The sequence below is a fragment of the Mytilus edulis genome, chromosome 9 (assembly GCF_963676685.1).
Source record: "Mytilus edulis chromosome 9, xbMytEdul2.2, whole genome shotgun sequence".
NCBI lineage: Eukaryota > Metazoa > Mollusca > Bivalvia > Mytilida > Mytilidae > Mytilus > Mytilus edulis.
Genome location: NC_092352.1, coordinates 20107759 through 20119515, shown reverse-complemented (window position 1 = coordinate 20119515; position 11757 = coordinate 20107759). Strand labels below are relative to the sequence as shown.

Genomic DNA, 11757 nt, shown 5'->3' with positions numbered 1-11757 from the left:
TGTTAAACTTTAAAAAATCTGATTTGACGACTTCTGTAAGACTATCATACCTCACAGGAAAATTAAAAGAACGAATTGCTGGTCTCTTTAGAACTTTAATCTTATTTCATCAGTTAATTTGAAATCTTAAGAAAAGATGTCAGGGTAAGAAGGAATAGTAGATGTAACAATTGTGTTCTGACAATCTGAAAACTCAGCTTTTTTTGTTGTTTGCATCATCAGCACAATCACGATGCTGGTTCTGTAAATGAAAGGAATAGACTAGTTTCTGGAATGGAATATAACTACAAAGTAACTATTAACATATGTGGTTTACACTTTTTTATTTATTTTATTACTTCAGTTTTAATCTTACTTGATTCACCATATTTTTATTTTTGTCAAATTATCAATGTGTACGTAACTGCGTTCTTTGCGTACGGGTTGCAACGCGCCTGTTTGTCAATATCCAATTAGGATGTAAATACAGAGTTGCAGAGAACATCTTTGTAACTTAAAAAATGAGGATACTACATTTTACCGTTCAAAATGTAAATGATGGCTGTACATGCAGGGGCTAATTAATAAATTATAAAAGATGGGCTTATACTTTCAAAAGATAACAGGACTCTTTTTTTTTTCTTTTTTTTTTTTTTAAGAGTTTTGAGTGATTTAGAAAAAACAAGTAATGTAGTGTATTGAATTATTTTTTTATATAATGTTTAATGTCCATTTGGTAGAACAGGATACCAAAGATCCTTTAAATAAATCCACAAGATGTTGCAACCTATACCCAGAAACCTATCACAAGTTCAAACCTTTTTAAAACTATAGCTAGTTGAGAATGATTTGATTTTTATTGTTTATTTTGATTTTATCAAGATGAGAGACCAATTAAAAATAATCTATTAAGATCTAATATAGATATAGAACATCTTAAATATAGATTCATTTTAAAAGAATTAATATTATATTTGGATAGTTCCCCAGAAAGCTTAAGGTATATCAACTTTCTGACAAAAAATTATGTTAATTCTTTTTTTCAGTGTAGAATTGTAAATGATCTCTCTGTACAATAACAGGTGACATAGTTAGTTATTGTGCAGTAGTGACATCAGTTAAGCTCCACCATTTGTGTTGTAAGTCACTACCTATTTAACTGATAGAACATGTGGCTGCAAAGGAAAAATGCATCTACATGTATCATTCTACAATATAAATCTGAATTTTGCACAGACAATAATATGATGATATAATCAATATTTTCGAAAGGAAATTGTCTTGTTTCTACTGGATTTTCTACACATTTTCTGCTGTATAATTCACACCCAAAACCAATGACCTTTTTTAGCTCACCTGCGTCCGGCGTCCGTCGTCTGTCGTCGTTAACTTTTACAAAAATCTTCTCCTCTGAAACTACTGGGCCAAATTAAACCAAACTTGGCCACAATCATCATTGGGGTATCTAGTTTAAAAAATGTGTCCAGTGACCCGGCCAACCAACCAAGATGGCCGCCATGGCTAAAAATAGAACATAGGGGTAAAATGCAGTTTTTGGCTTATAACTCAAAAACACAATCATCATTGGGGTATCTAGTTTAGAAAATGTGTCTGGTGACCTGGTCAACCAACCAAGATGGCCGCCATGGCTAAAAATAGAACATAGGGGTAAAATGCGGTTTTTGGCTTATAACTCAAAAACTAAAGCATTTAGAGCAAATCTAACATGGGTAAAATTGTTCATCAGGTCAACATCTATTTGCCCTTAGATTTTCAGATATATCGGACAACCCGTTGTTGGGTTGCTGCCCCTGAATTGGTAATTTTAAGGAAATTTTACTGTTTTGGGTTATTATCTTGAATATTATTATAGATAGAGATAAACTGGAAACAGCAATAATGTTCAGCAAAGGGTAAAATTGTTTATCAGGTCAAGATCTATCTGCCCTTAAATTTTCAGACACATTTTTTTAAACTAGTTACCCCAAAGATGATTGTGGATAAGTTTGGATTAATTTGGCCCAGTAGTTTCAGAGGAGAAGATTTTTGTAAATTTTTACTAACATTTTCCACTGAAACTACTGGGCCAAGTTCATTATAGATAGAGATAATTGTAACAGCAAGGATGTTCAGTAAAGTAAGATGTACAAACACATCACCATCACCAAAATACAATTTTGTCATGAATCCATCTGCTTCCTTTGTTTAATAGTCACATAGACCAAGGTGAGCGACACAGGCTCTTTAGAGCCTCTAGTTTGACATATTATGTTGAAATTATAACAGATAGAGAGAAAGTTTAATTTTTATTAATTACAATTATATTTAGAATTGTAATATATTGCATTTCATATACATGTACCAAGTTGTACTTAAAAATTAAAAAATATCTATCTATCAAAGCAATTTATAAAAAGTCAAGACATATATGACAAAGGTAGAAAAATTGAAAAGTAAAAACTAACTGTCTGATTGATGTACAAAACAAAAAACAAATATGATATACATCAACAAACAGTATACCACTAAATTACAGGTGTCTGGGAGTTGGGACAGGTACATATCTGGTTTTCAATATTTGTATTATATTTTGCAATGAGCAGGAAGATTGAGCACCATGCTGAAATTGCGCATTTCTACCAAAAATAGTGCTTAAAGAGGCAAATATCAGCGCCAGTGTGGTGCACCATATTTTTTGCTTCGAATCTAATTGTTATAGGTATATTTTTAGATTTCGTAAAATAGATATCTGATCCTGTTTAGTGTCACCATATTAGTGTACAAAACTGTGCTGTTTTCCCTCCAATGACCACTTATATGTTTTTGGGATGTCACAGACATTTTCCCTTCATGCAATTGATATCAATGTATGGTATATATCTGACTACTGAAAAACATAATTAAACATCATTCATGATCCATGATCTAAATTTTCAAGTAAACAACATGTATGTGCTGTTTGGTTGGGTTATTGTCTCTATGACATATTCCTTATTTCCATTCTCAATTTTAACTTGCTGTCAAAGTTGGCTAGTACAGACAAGACATTTTCTCAAGTTATAACTTTTAAAATATAAAACTTTCTATAATTTTGATTGAAAAACCCAAACATAGTATTTGTCTCAATAAACGGCACTTAACTGTCCTTGTCAATTTTTTGTTTGGTCTTTGGGTCAATTATAAATTTTGTAAAATGCCATCAGGGAATTGTTAGCCTCTTTTGTTAGTCTTTATGAAATAATAGTAATAAAGCAATGCAGAGGAAATGTCTTAAACATTCTTTAATACAGAATGTCAGGAATATAGTATGACAGTCAATGAAGACCCAAATTTAATGTCAAAGGAACTTGAATATGAACAAAGGAGGGGCGAAAGATACCAGAGGTACAGTCAAACTCATAGATCGCATATAAACTGACAACACCTTGGTTAAAAAAATAATAAGACAAAGAGACAAATAATAACAGAGCATAGAAAACTAAAGACAAAGCAACACAACCCAACCAAAAACTGGGGGTGATCTCAGGTGCTCCAGAAGGGTAAGAAGATCCTGCTCTTCATGTGGCACCTGTCGTGTTGGCGACAGTATCAGTATCAGTATTACTATTATATTGTAAAGAAATGCTCTCTTAAGTACAGCCCAGTTTGGGAGAACCTCATAGGCCAGTGTTTAGTTTTTGTGGTTAGGTCTATTTCTCCAATACTTTATTCAATAAGTTATTCGCTATATTTGGTGTATGGAATGATTGTAAGGTGTACATGTCCAACAGACATGTTTCAACTGACCTTGACCCAATTTTCATGGTTCATTGGAAAATGTTTAGTTTTTGTGGTTTGGTCCATTTCTCGGATACCTGAAGCAACTATAGCAATAGGTTAAGTATATTTGGTTTATAGAATAATTTAAGGTGTATATTTAATCTGGTACTGGTTTATCATGTTTATGGCAATAAGTTTATCATGTTTATGGCAATAAACATGAAAAAGAATGTTCACAATATTTTCATATTATACAGAACATCATTTTTTGGTATCAAAAGTTTCACAAAGTTTTTATTTAAATTATTTTGATAGTCTTAGATTGAAAAGAAGTAAAGTTGATTGACTATCTTACCAAAAGACATTAAAACCAGCATATATATATCTTAAACAATAATGTGATGAACTTCATCCTACAACATTGTACAATAAAATTAATATTTTGTCATAGGTGGTAATACCATGTACTTGATATTAAATAAAGCATCTCAACATGACATTTGTTCTGATGCTAGTGTTATTTCTGACTCATAGATAAGCTGCTTATTGTACAAGCCTCTATTGTCAATTTGTATAAGGTACATGCAGCATTAACTTTTCAATTAATATTGGACATTCAGGTGCTATTTTATCTGTTAAAAAAATGGATGATTCTATCGAACTTGATCTGCTTGTCAATTTTCTGTTCTGACTTAACTTTGGAGTCAATCAATTCTTCTCATGCAAGGAAATAAATGTCAGGGTATTATGTAATTATGTCCATGTAGGAACTCTCAGAGTTTAGTACAAAAATGAACATTATAACAGTTTGTTTTCACTTGTAATCAACATTAAATACTTGAGAATTTAATGCTCCTTTTTGTAAATTTATAGGGGTGTAAAAGCGTTGACCGAAGTACATTTTTTCGCGCTTCATACAGTTCATTCTAAAATTGTGCGCACGGTCAACGCTTTTACAACCCTATAAAGTTACAAAAAGAAGAATTCATTAATTATAATTACATTTTTTAGCTAGGATCATGAAAAGACGATTTTTATCAAGTTTTTATTTAATTCACCTGTGCACTTTATTGTGGGACCTTGTGTCATCATGAATGATAAATTTTATTTTGTAATGCAATTTGCTTAAAGAATAACACATGATGTGCAGTAAGCCAATCAGAATAACGTATTATAATGAAACATACATCTAATGTAATTATTCAAATATAAATAAAATAAGAAAATGTGGTATGAGTGCCAATGAGACATGTCTCCATCCAAGCCACAACTTAGAATTGGCTCATATATACATAGTTCAACTGAGCCAATTCTTATTTGTCAATGTCCTATTTTAATATGATTGATCAGTGTAATTAGTATTTAAATTAGGATCTTTTTTATTCAATCATTAATGAATATGAAATTGAGAAATAATAATTTGCTTTTAGCAGCCAGTATGGTTCAATTTTGTCAAAATAAGCTAAGAAACAGAGATGATGAATTATTCACTTGCAAGTAAATTATTCAACTTCATTGAGAACTTCAATTTAACTCCTTCGCTAGAGATGGATTATGCATAATTGATGCGTATTAGGTTATTAAAAGAAAAGAATGTCAACATTGAAATGAAACAAAGGTAAATCAATTGATTGACCGATTCAATCCACAAAAAATCTATCATACAGGTAATATTGAAAATTAACTTATTTTTTTTTACCTGAAACTAGAAATCAAACAGACATAAAAAAAAATCATTTGCACGAGGTTCATATATCTATTTATATTTATGTATATGTTTATATCGTGTCATGTGACCAACGGTTGTTTTCGGGGTCATCTCATTAGTTTTAAAATTAGATTGCTTCTAGACTAAAATACACTCAAAGCGAAGCTACATGTTATTAGCCCATGCCCTGTAAATTGTTTATTTTAGCAAATGTTTTACATTGTTATAAATCCAATATGAGAATATGAGTCAAATAGGTGAACATGAATTTGACAGCTAGTGCCCCTTTAAAGATTAGATTAAATTGACAAAAATATTACAAAATTACCACACCATTGTTTAATTAAACAGCTTTAAACATAAAAAAACACAAGATCATTTAAATAGCCAAGAACACATTAAAGCCTTATAACACTATTTTTTTGTAAAGGTACGCTTATAATAATTGGTTTACATTTACTTTTAAATTATTGTAATACATATATAAAGAATTGGTTCAATGAATCTATGTTAATTATAAATAAGAAATGAAGTTTGCGAATGTTCATGATTTATTTTGATTGTTATTTCAGGTTAACTGTTACATTAATGTCTCAGGTTATTGAACACCAAACAGTCACAAAACACAAGGTAAGTCCCGCTGTTATGTATAGTAGTTGTACATCGATATTTACATAAGAACAACCAAAGTTTTATGTGATAAATATAGATTATAACATGGCATTTTTCATATCAGACCCCTTATCAGCCCTAGGTCATGATATCAGCCCGAGAGCCTGTCCCGAGAGCCGACAGGCTCGAGGGATAATTTTGACCATGGGCTGATAAGGGGTTTGATATGAAAAATGACATGTTATGTTCTTTTTATCATATACTTCAACAGATGACATACAGACAAAAACTATTTTTAAAACTTTGAAAAAATGCTTTCGTTGTAATATTTGTTTTGCATTTTTTAATAATATATTTTCCTGATTCCTAATATTTTTTTTGTATCGGACTTTGTTATGTTTTACACAAAGAAACGTACTAGTGAGGTATATTTTCCGAAATTTGCCAAATGACGTCCAAATGTCATCCAATAATGTTACAGCAAAGTATGCGATAATAACCGGAAGCAGTTGATATGAAAGGGAAGCAGTTGATATAAACCAGAAGCAGTTGATAACAAAAGTCATATCACACGGCTTAGGCAATTCTCCAAATTTAATGAATAAATATATGTTCAAATGAATTTTTATCATGAGGTACAATTATACATTATTTTCTATAAGTATATCATAAACCCATATATGAATTTGTATTTGTTTCCATGAAATGCTAAGACAGAAATTCGGTAAATTGAGAAAATACATATAATTACAAGATAAAAAAATTTCAAAGCACATTTTTGAATATCTATGAAATAATTGCCACTGAATGTTAAGCAAGCACCAATCAAACAATCAGAACCCATCAAGATTTTGAGCTGCAGGTTTCTTTTAGAAAAAACTCATCTTATGCGAAGAGACGTTTGTCGCCATAAAAACCTGCTTTTACTGATCACTTTACCTTGGAATGTAAGGAATTCAAAGTGAGGTTGGTGCCATAAATTTTCTTTTTCTTTTCTGTCATATATATCATGTGACAATTAAACATGCAACAAATGTCATAGTAGAATACAAAAAATAATGTTTGACACAGGACTGATATATTAATGAATTTTTATAACCAGTGTAAATAAGGTACCAGGTACATCAAGGTTCTTAAGTTTTATTATGAATTATAAGAATAAAGTTTTATTACGAATTATAAAAATAAAATACATCCCACATTTGACTACATAACATCAATTATTCCATGAAGTTGTATAATATACATGAAAAAACAGCATCTGTTTAATAATAATTAGAGACTAGAATCCCGATATTTGAGATATTAATGATTGTATTTCCATTGATTTACCATTACTGGGATGAAATTTCACTGGTTTTCTACCATTTATAGCTCAATATCAAGATACATATATAAATAAAGGTATAATTTTCTACTGTAATTAATAAAATGAATTGACATTTTGATTACAGTAATTACAAGGGTAAAATTTACATTGTACCCACATGTTTGCTGCAACTGATAAACAACATCGAGATACCTGATTTTACTAAGAAATTTTAATGATTTATTTTATTTTAATATGTTCTCTGATATCTGAAAATAACTCATCAGAAAATAGTCCCAACTGGATGAATTCTTGTGGCTTTTAGATTTTAATGATTCATAATTGTTATTCCCAACACCTATTTGTCACCATTATTGGGATTTTATTTGTGTCCAATAGATCATTGTTTCCTGAAATTTGATTATTTGGCCAAACATTATTAGAATTTGGGATTGTTTATGGTCCAAAATTTGAACTTTGTAAAAATTTTATGTACTAAATTTTGTAAAATATCCCTAGTTTCAGGTGAAAAAACTTTAAAATTTAAAAGTTTACCGGTAATTTTATTCAAGTCATGATGTTCATATGATTTGTTTATTTTCTCTAATTTATAGGTAAAATTACATAGTGTGTGGTTTTCTGCAATATTTGTATCAAAGAATATCTCACATTCGGCTCCACAAAATATTCTAGGCTTTATAGATGTATATTGAATGTAACTATTTTTTGTAAAAATATGAAGTTGACCCATGCATGTAAGGATACTTTCTCAGAAATCATTGGAATTGAGCCAATATTTTACAAACTCCTGAAATTTTTCAAATAAAGCTTTAGTTGTTGTTATATTACATAGGAAAATTGTTTTTTGTCATGCCTTTACTAGAAGTTGCAAAGTAAGATTAATCTGATTTAATTTGGCATGTTTCCGTGGTCAGCAGGTTTTTGTGGTGATTATAGCAATATGTTAAAGTTTTTGACAAGGTCAGGTTAGATAGAACCACTAATGGTAAGTCAATAATATTTGGCATGTGGATGTATTAGCTTTAGCACATCTCATTTCCCTTGGAGATTATTTGTCCTTGTTCCCTCAGTAATGGTCTAACTTTTGATTAGTTTAACTAGTTTACAAGCTAAAGTTTGTGTTAAGGCTAGTTTATGATGAAGCACTAATGATAAGTCAATGATATTTAGTATCATTTGTATTAACAGTTTCACATCTCAGTTCCATGGAGATTGTATGGCCCCTCCCTCTTTGTTATGGTTCACGTTAGGCCAAATAAGGCCCTGAATTTCAAGTTTGCATTTTACCATAAAACTTTCATACCTCTGTGTCATTAGTTTTACTAAAGTTACACATTGAATTTTCATATATCATTTGTTACACATTGAATTTTCATATATCATTTGATGGAAAAGTCAATCAAGTTAATATGGCAGTTCTAGTTCGGAATGCATTTTTGAAGCTTAAGAAATAAATAGTTCATGATCTGTTGTATTTTGTACTTAAATTTATTTAGGTGAAAATTAAAGTACACTGTTTATACAGTTTAATTAGCCACTTAAATGTATAATATTTGTTCTTGGAAAACTTAAAGTTTATTTTAGATAGAATCTAAATTCAGTAGTCTATAGATTATAATTACACAAGGAAGTATATACATAGGGTCCTCTAACTTATCAGGAAATGAATACACGTCTCAAACTTTTTATATATCTTAACAATTGTTTATTACTTCTTGATTTGATGACATGAATTTTCTTATAATACATACAGGTAAGGATTATCTACGTTCTACAATATATTGAAACATATGTCATTAAATATTGTAAATATTATTATGCAACTTTCATTGATTTGCATTAAATATTGTTTTTAGTAAAATTGATTACTACTTCCCTGATGTGTATTAAATACATGTAGTTAGCCAGCATGTCTTAATCTTCACCTAAATCTCTGTGCCATGAATGTATTTCACATATAGGTAGGGTTGATTAAACTTTAGAAAATAGATACAATTTACATGCATGGAGTAAGTTTTTTTTTTTTAAATTACACATTCAAAACTAAATAAAGTTAATTACATTTAATTTGAATTGACTTAAGTGTATTTTTTAATTTTTTTTTATAAACACTTGTATATTTGAATGTAAATTGAGTCACACAGTTACATTATAAAGGATCTGAATACAAAGTAACTAGAAATGATAAGAAAACATTTGTGTTTGTGTATGTGTGTGTGTGGGGGGGTATTAGTTGAGAGAGAAAGCATAGGAGCTAAGACATCCAGTGGCAGAAACTGTTTTTGTTTTTAAACATTTCAATGTTAATTATGTTCTCTCTGTAAAATACAGATATTTCATTATTTGAAGATTTATGTGAAATAGAATGTCTGAGAAATGTTTATAATTGAAAACCTTCCAATTACTTCCCAGATGAGGAACTGCTAACATAATTCAATATACTATTTCTTAAATATAGTGGATTAATCTGATTATTTCATGATAATTGTCAATGTTCATCCACAGGTATTCTTTTTTTTGTCATATTAAATTGTTCAATAGTAAAAATTAATTGTGTAATTTAGAGCATTGTGCTTGCCCATCTTGTTCTCTAGATACCATACTATAGTAAATGAATTGGTGAACTTGTGTAAATCAGGTTGCTGACACTTACATCTATACCAAAATTTCTAAAAAGCTGTATGAGCTTTTACCATCACTAGGCATCTGTCTTCTGTCTTTATAAAAAAAACTTCTCATCTGAAACCACTTGGCTTAATGTTAGCAAACTTTACCTTAAATGTTTCTTATGGAGTTAAGTTGAAATTTGTATTAGGGAATTTGGTCCATCAACAAATATGCATGCTGTTGCTAAAAATAGAACATGATCCATCTCTTATATGATTTTCAGAAAAAAATAGACAACCCTGTTTGAAGTTATCGCACCTGAAATGATTGTTTTTATCAAATTTTCAAAGTTTTTGGTTACTGTCAACCAACTAATTTTCGTGAGCAATTATTTTCACGACTTTCAAGAGTAGAAATACATCACAAATATAAATCGTCCGTGAATATGTAAAACTTGGATTTTTCCTTACTTAATAATTTGAAAATCGCAATTTTAAATCTCTGCGAAATGGGTTAGTAAGGACTAAACGCAAAATAAAGTATCTGTGGAAATAAATTGGTTTGCCGTATTATTTTGAAAACTATCAGTAGAAAGAGCTAGAGCAAAAAGATCTGCAAATAGGCCAACAAGACAGAAACTATCAATTGACCCCTTTTTAGGAGTTATTGTCTTTGAATGAATGTTTTTAACCTTTTTCCAACTCTATAGTAGAAAGAGAGAATCTATGAATAATCAAAGTACTGAAGTACTGAACATCAGAGGACCTCAAGTTGTGTTGAATTATTGATAAATGACAGGTGTTTATATTATACCTACCAGACAGATATGTTCACCATACAATATAGTACAAATATTAAATATAATTTGCTATCATATCTGAGATACTGACTTGAACTAGGAAACTTAACTTTGTGAATTATCAATGATTACTTGGTCAAATGAGAACTGTTAGATTGGCATTATGACCATATAGTTGCACACATACAAAAATCGCTAACATATAACTTATAATAGAGAATCAACATAGCAAACAATTCTTCGAGTAGCTATATAGTCACTCACTGAACTATGAAAAAGAGGTTCAAGACAATCATATCAAAACAGATAAATTGTAATATTGTGGCTAATTAAAAAATAAAGTGGGGAAAAATACATTGTTTTGGCGAAAGAGGTGGCGAAAAAAATAATTGACCCAGGGGAAACCCTGGGGCTAAAGATACCAGATGAACAGCAAACTCATAAATGGAAAATAAACTTAAATTCCATGACTAAAACTGAAAAAGACATGCATACAAATAAAAGTACACTAGAAACAACATAGAAAACTAAAGACTGAGCAACACGAACCCCACCAAAACAGGTGATCTCAGGTGCTCCGGATGGGTAAGCAGATCCTGCTCTACAAATGGCATTTATTAACAATGTTTGTACATGTAGTATCCAGGTCTTTTTTCTGAAACATTTAGCTTTTGGATCAATTGCTAATTAAATGGATGTTAACACAGCAAGATTACTATCCCTTATCCTAGATTTTTGTTGCAGTCAACACATTTAACTCTTTAAATGTTCATAAATAGCTTCACTGAGTTACATTTGTATCTTGGTTTTATTGTAACACAGTCAATCATTTATCCATTATATTTTTTTTTAAATCAGCAGCTATACATGTACATTGTAGGTTCTGTTTTCTAATTATTAAATGGTTCATTGTAATTAATATTACAATGTATTATATGTAGATAGCCATTTGCTAATGATGGT

At 30.1% G+C, this 11757-nt stretch overlaps 1 protein-coding gene across 3 annotated transcripts in view; it reads left to right on the top strand.

The window, feature by feature from the left end:
• LOC139489617 (FAD-dependent oxidoreductase domain-containing protein 2-like) overlaps positions 1-11757 on the top strand; it is a 56982-nt gene that overhangs the window by 2115 nt on the left and 43110 nt on the right. The window contains exon 2 of one of the 3 annotated variants that reach the window (XM_071276216.1): positions 6019-6076. The gene's annotated coding sequence lies outside the window, so the exon portion shown is untranslated. Of the gene's footprint in view, positions 1-6018; positions 6077-8882; positions 9142-9236; positions 9350-11757 lie in introns of those variants that run through there. The other 2 variants (XM_071276217.1, XM_071276218.1) reach the window with 2 other exon arrangements.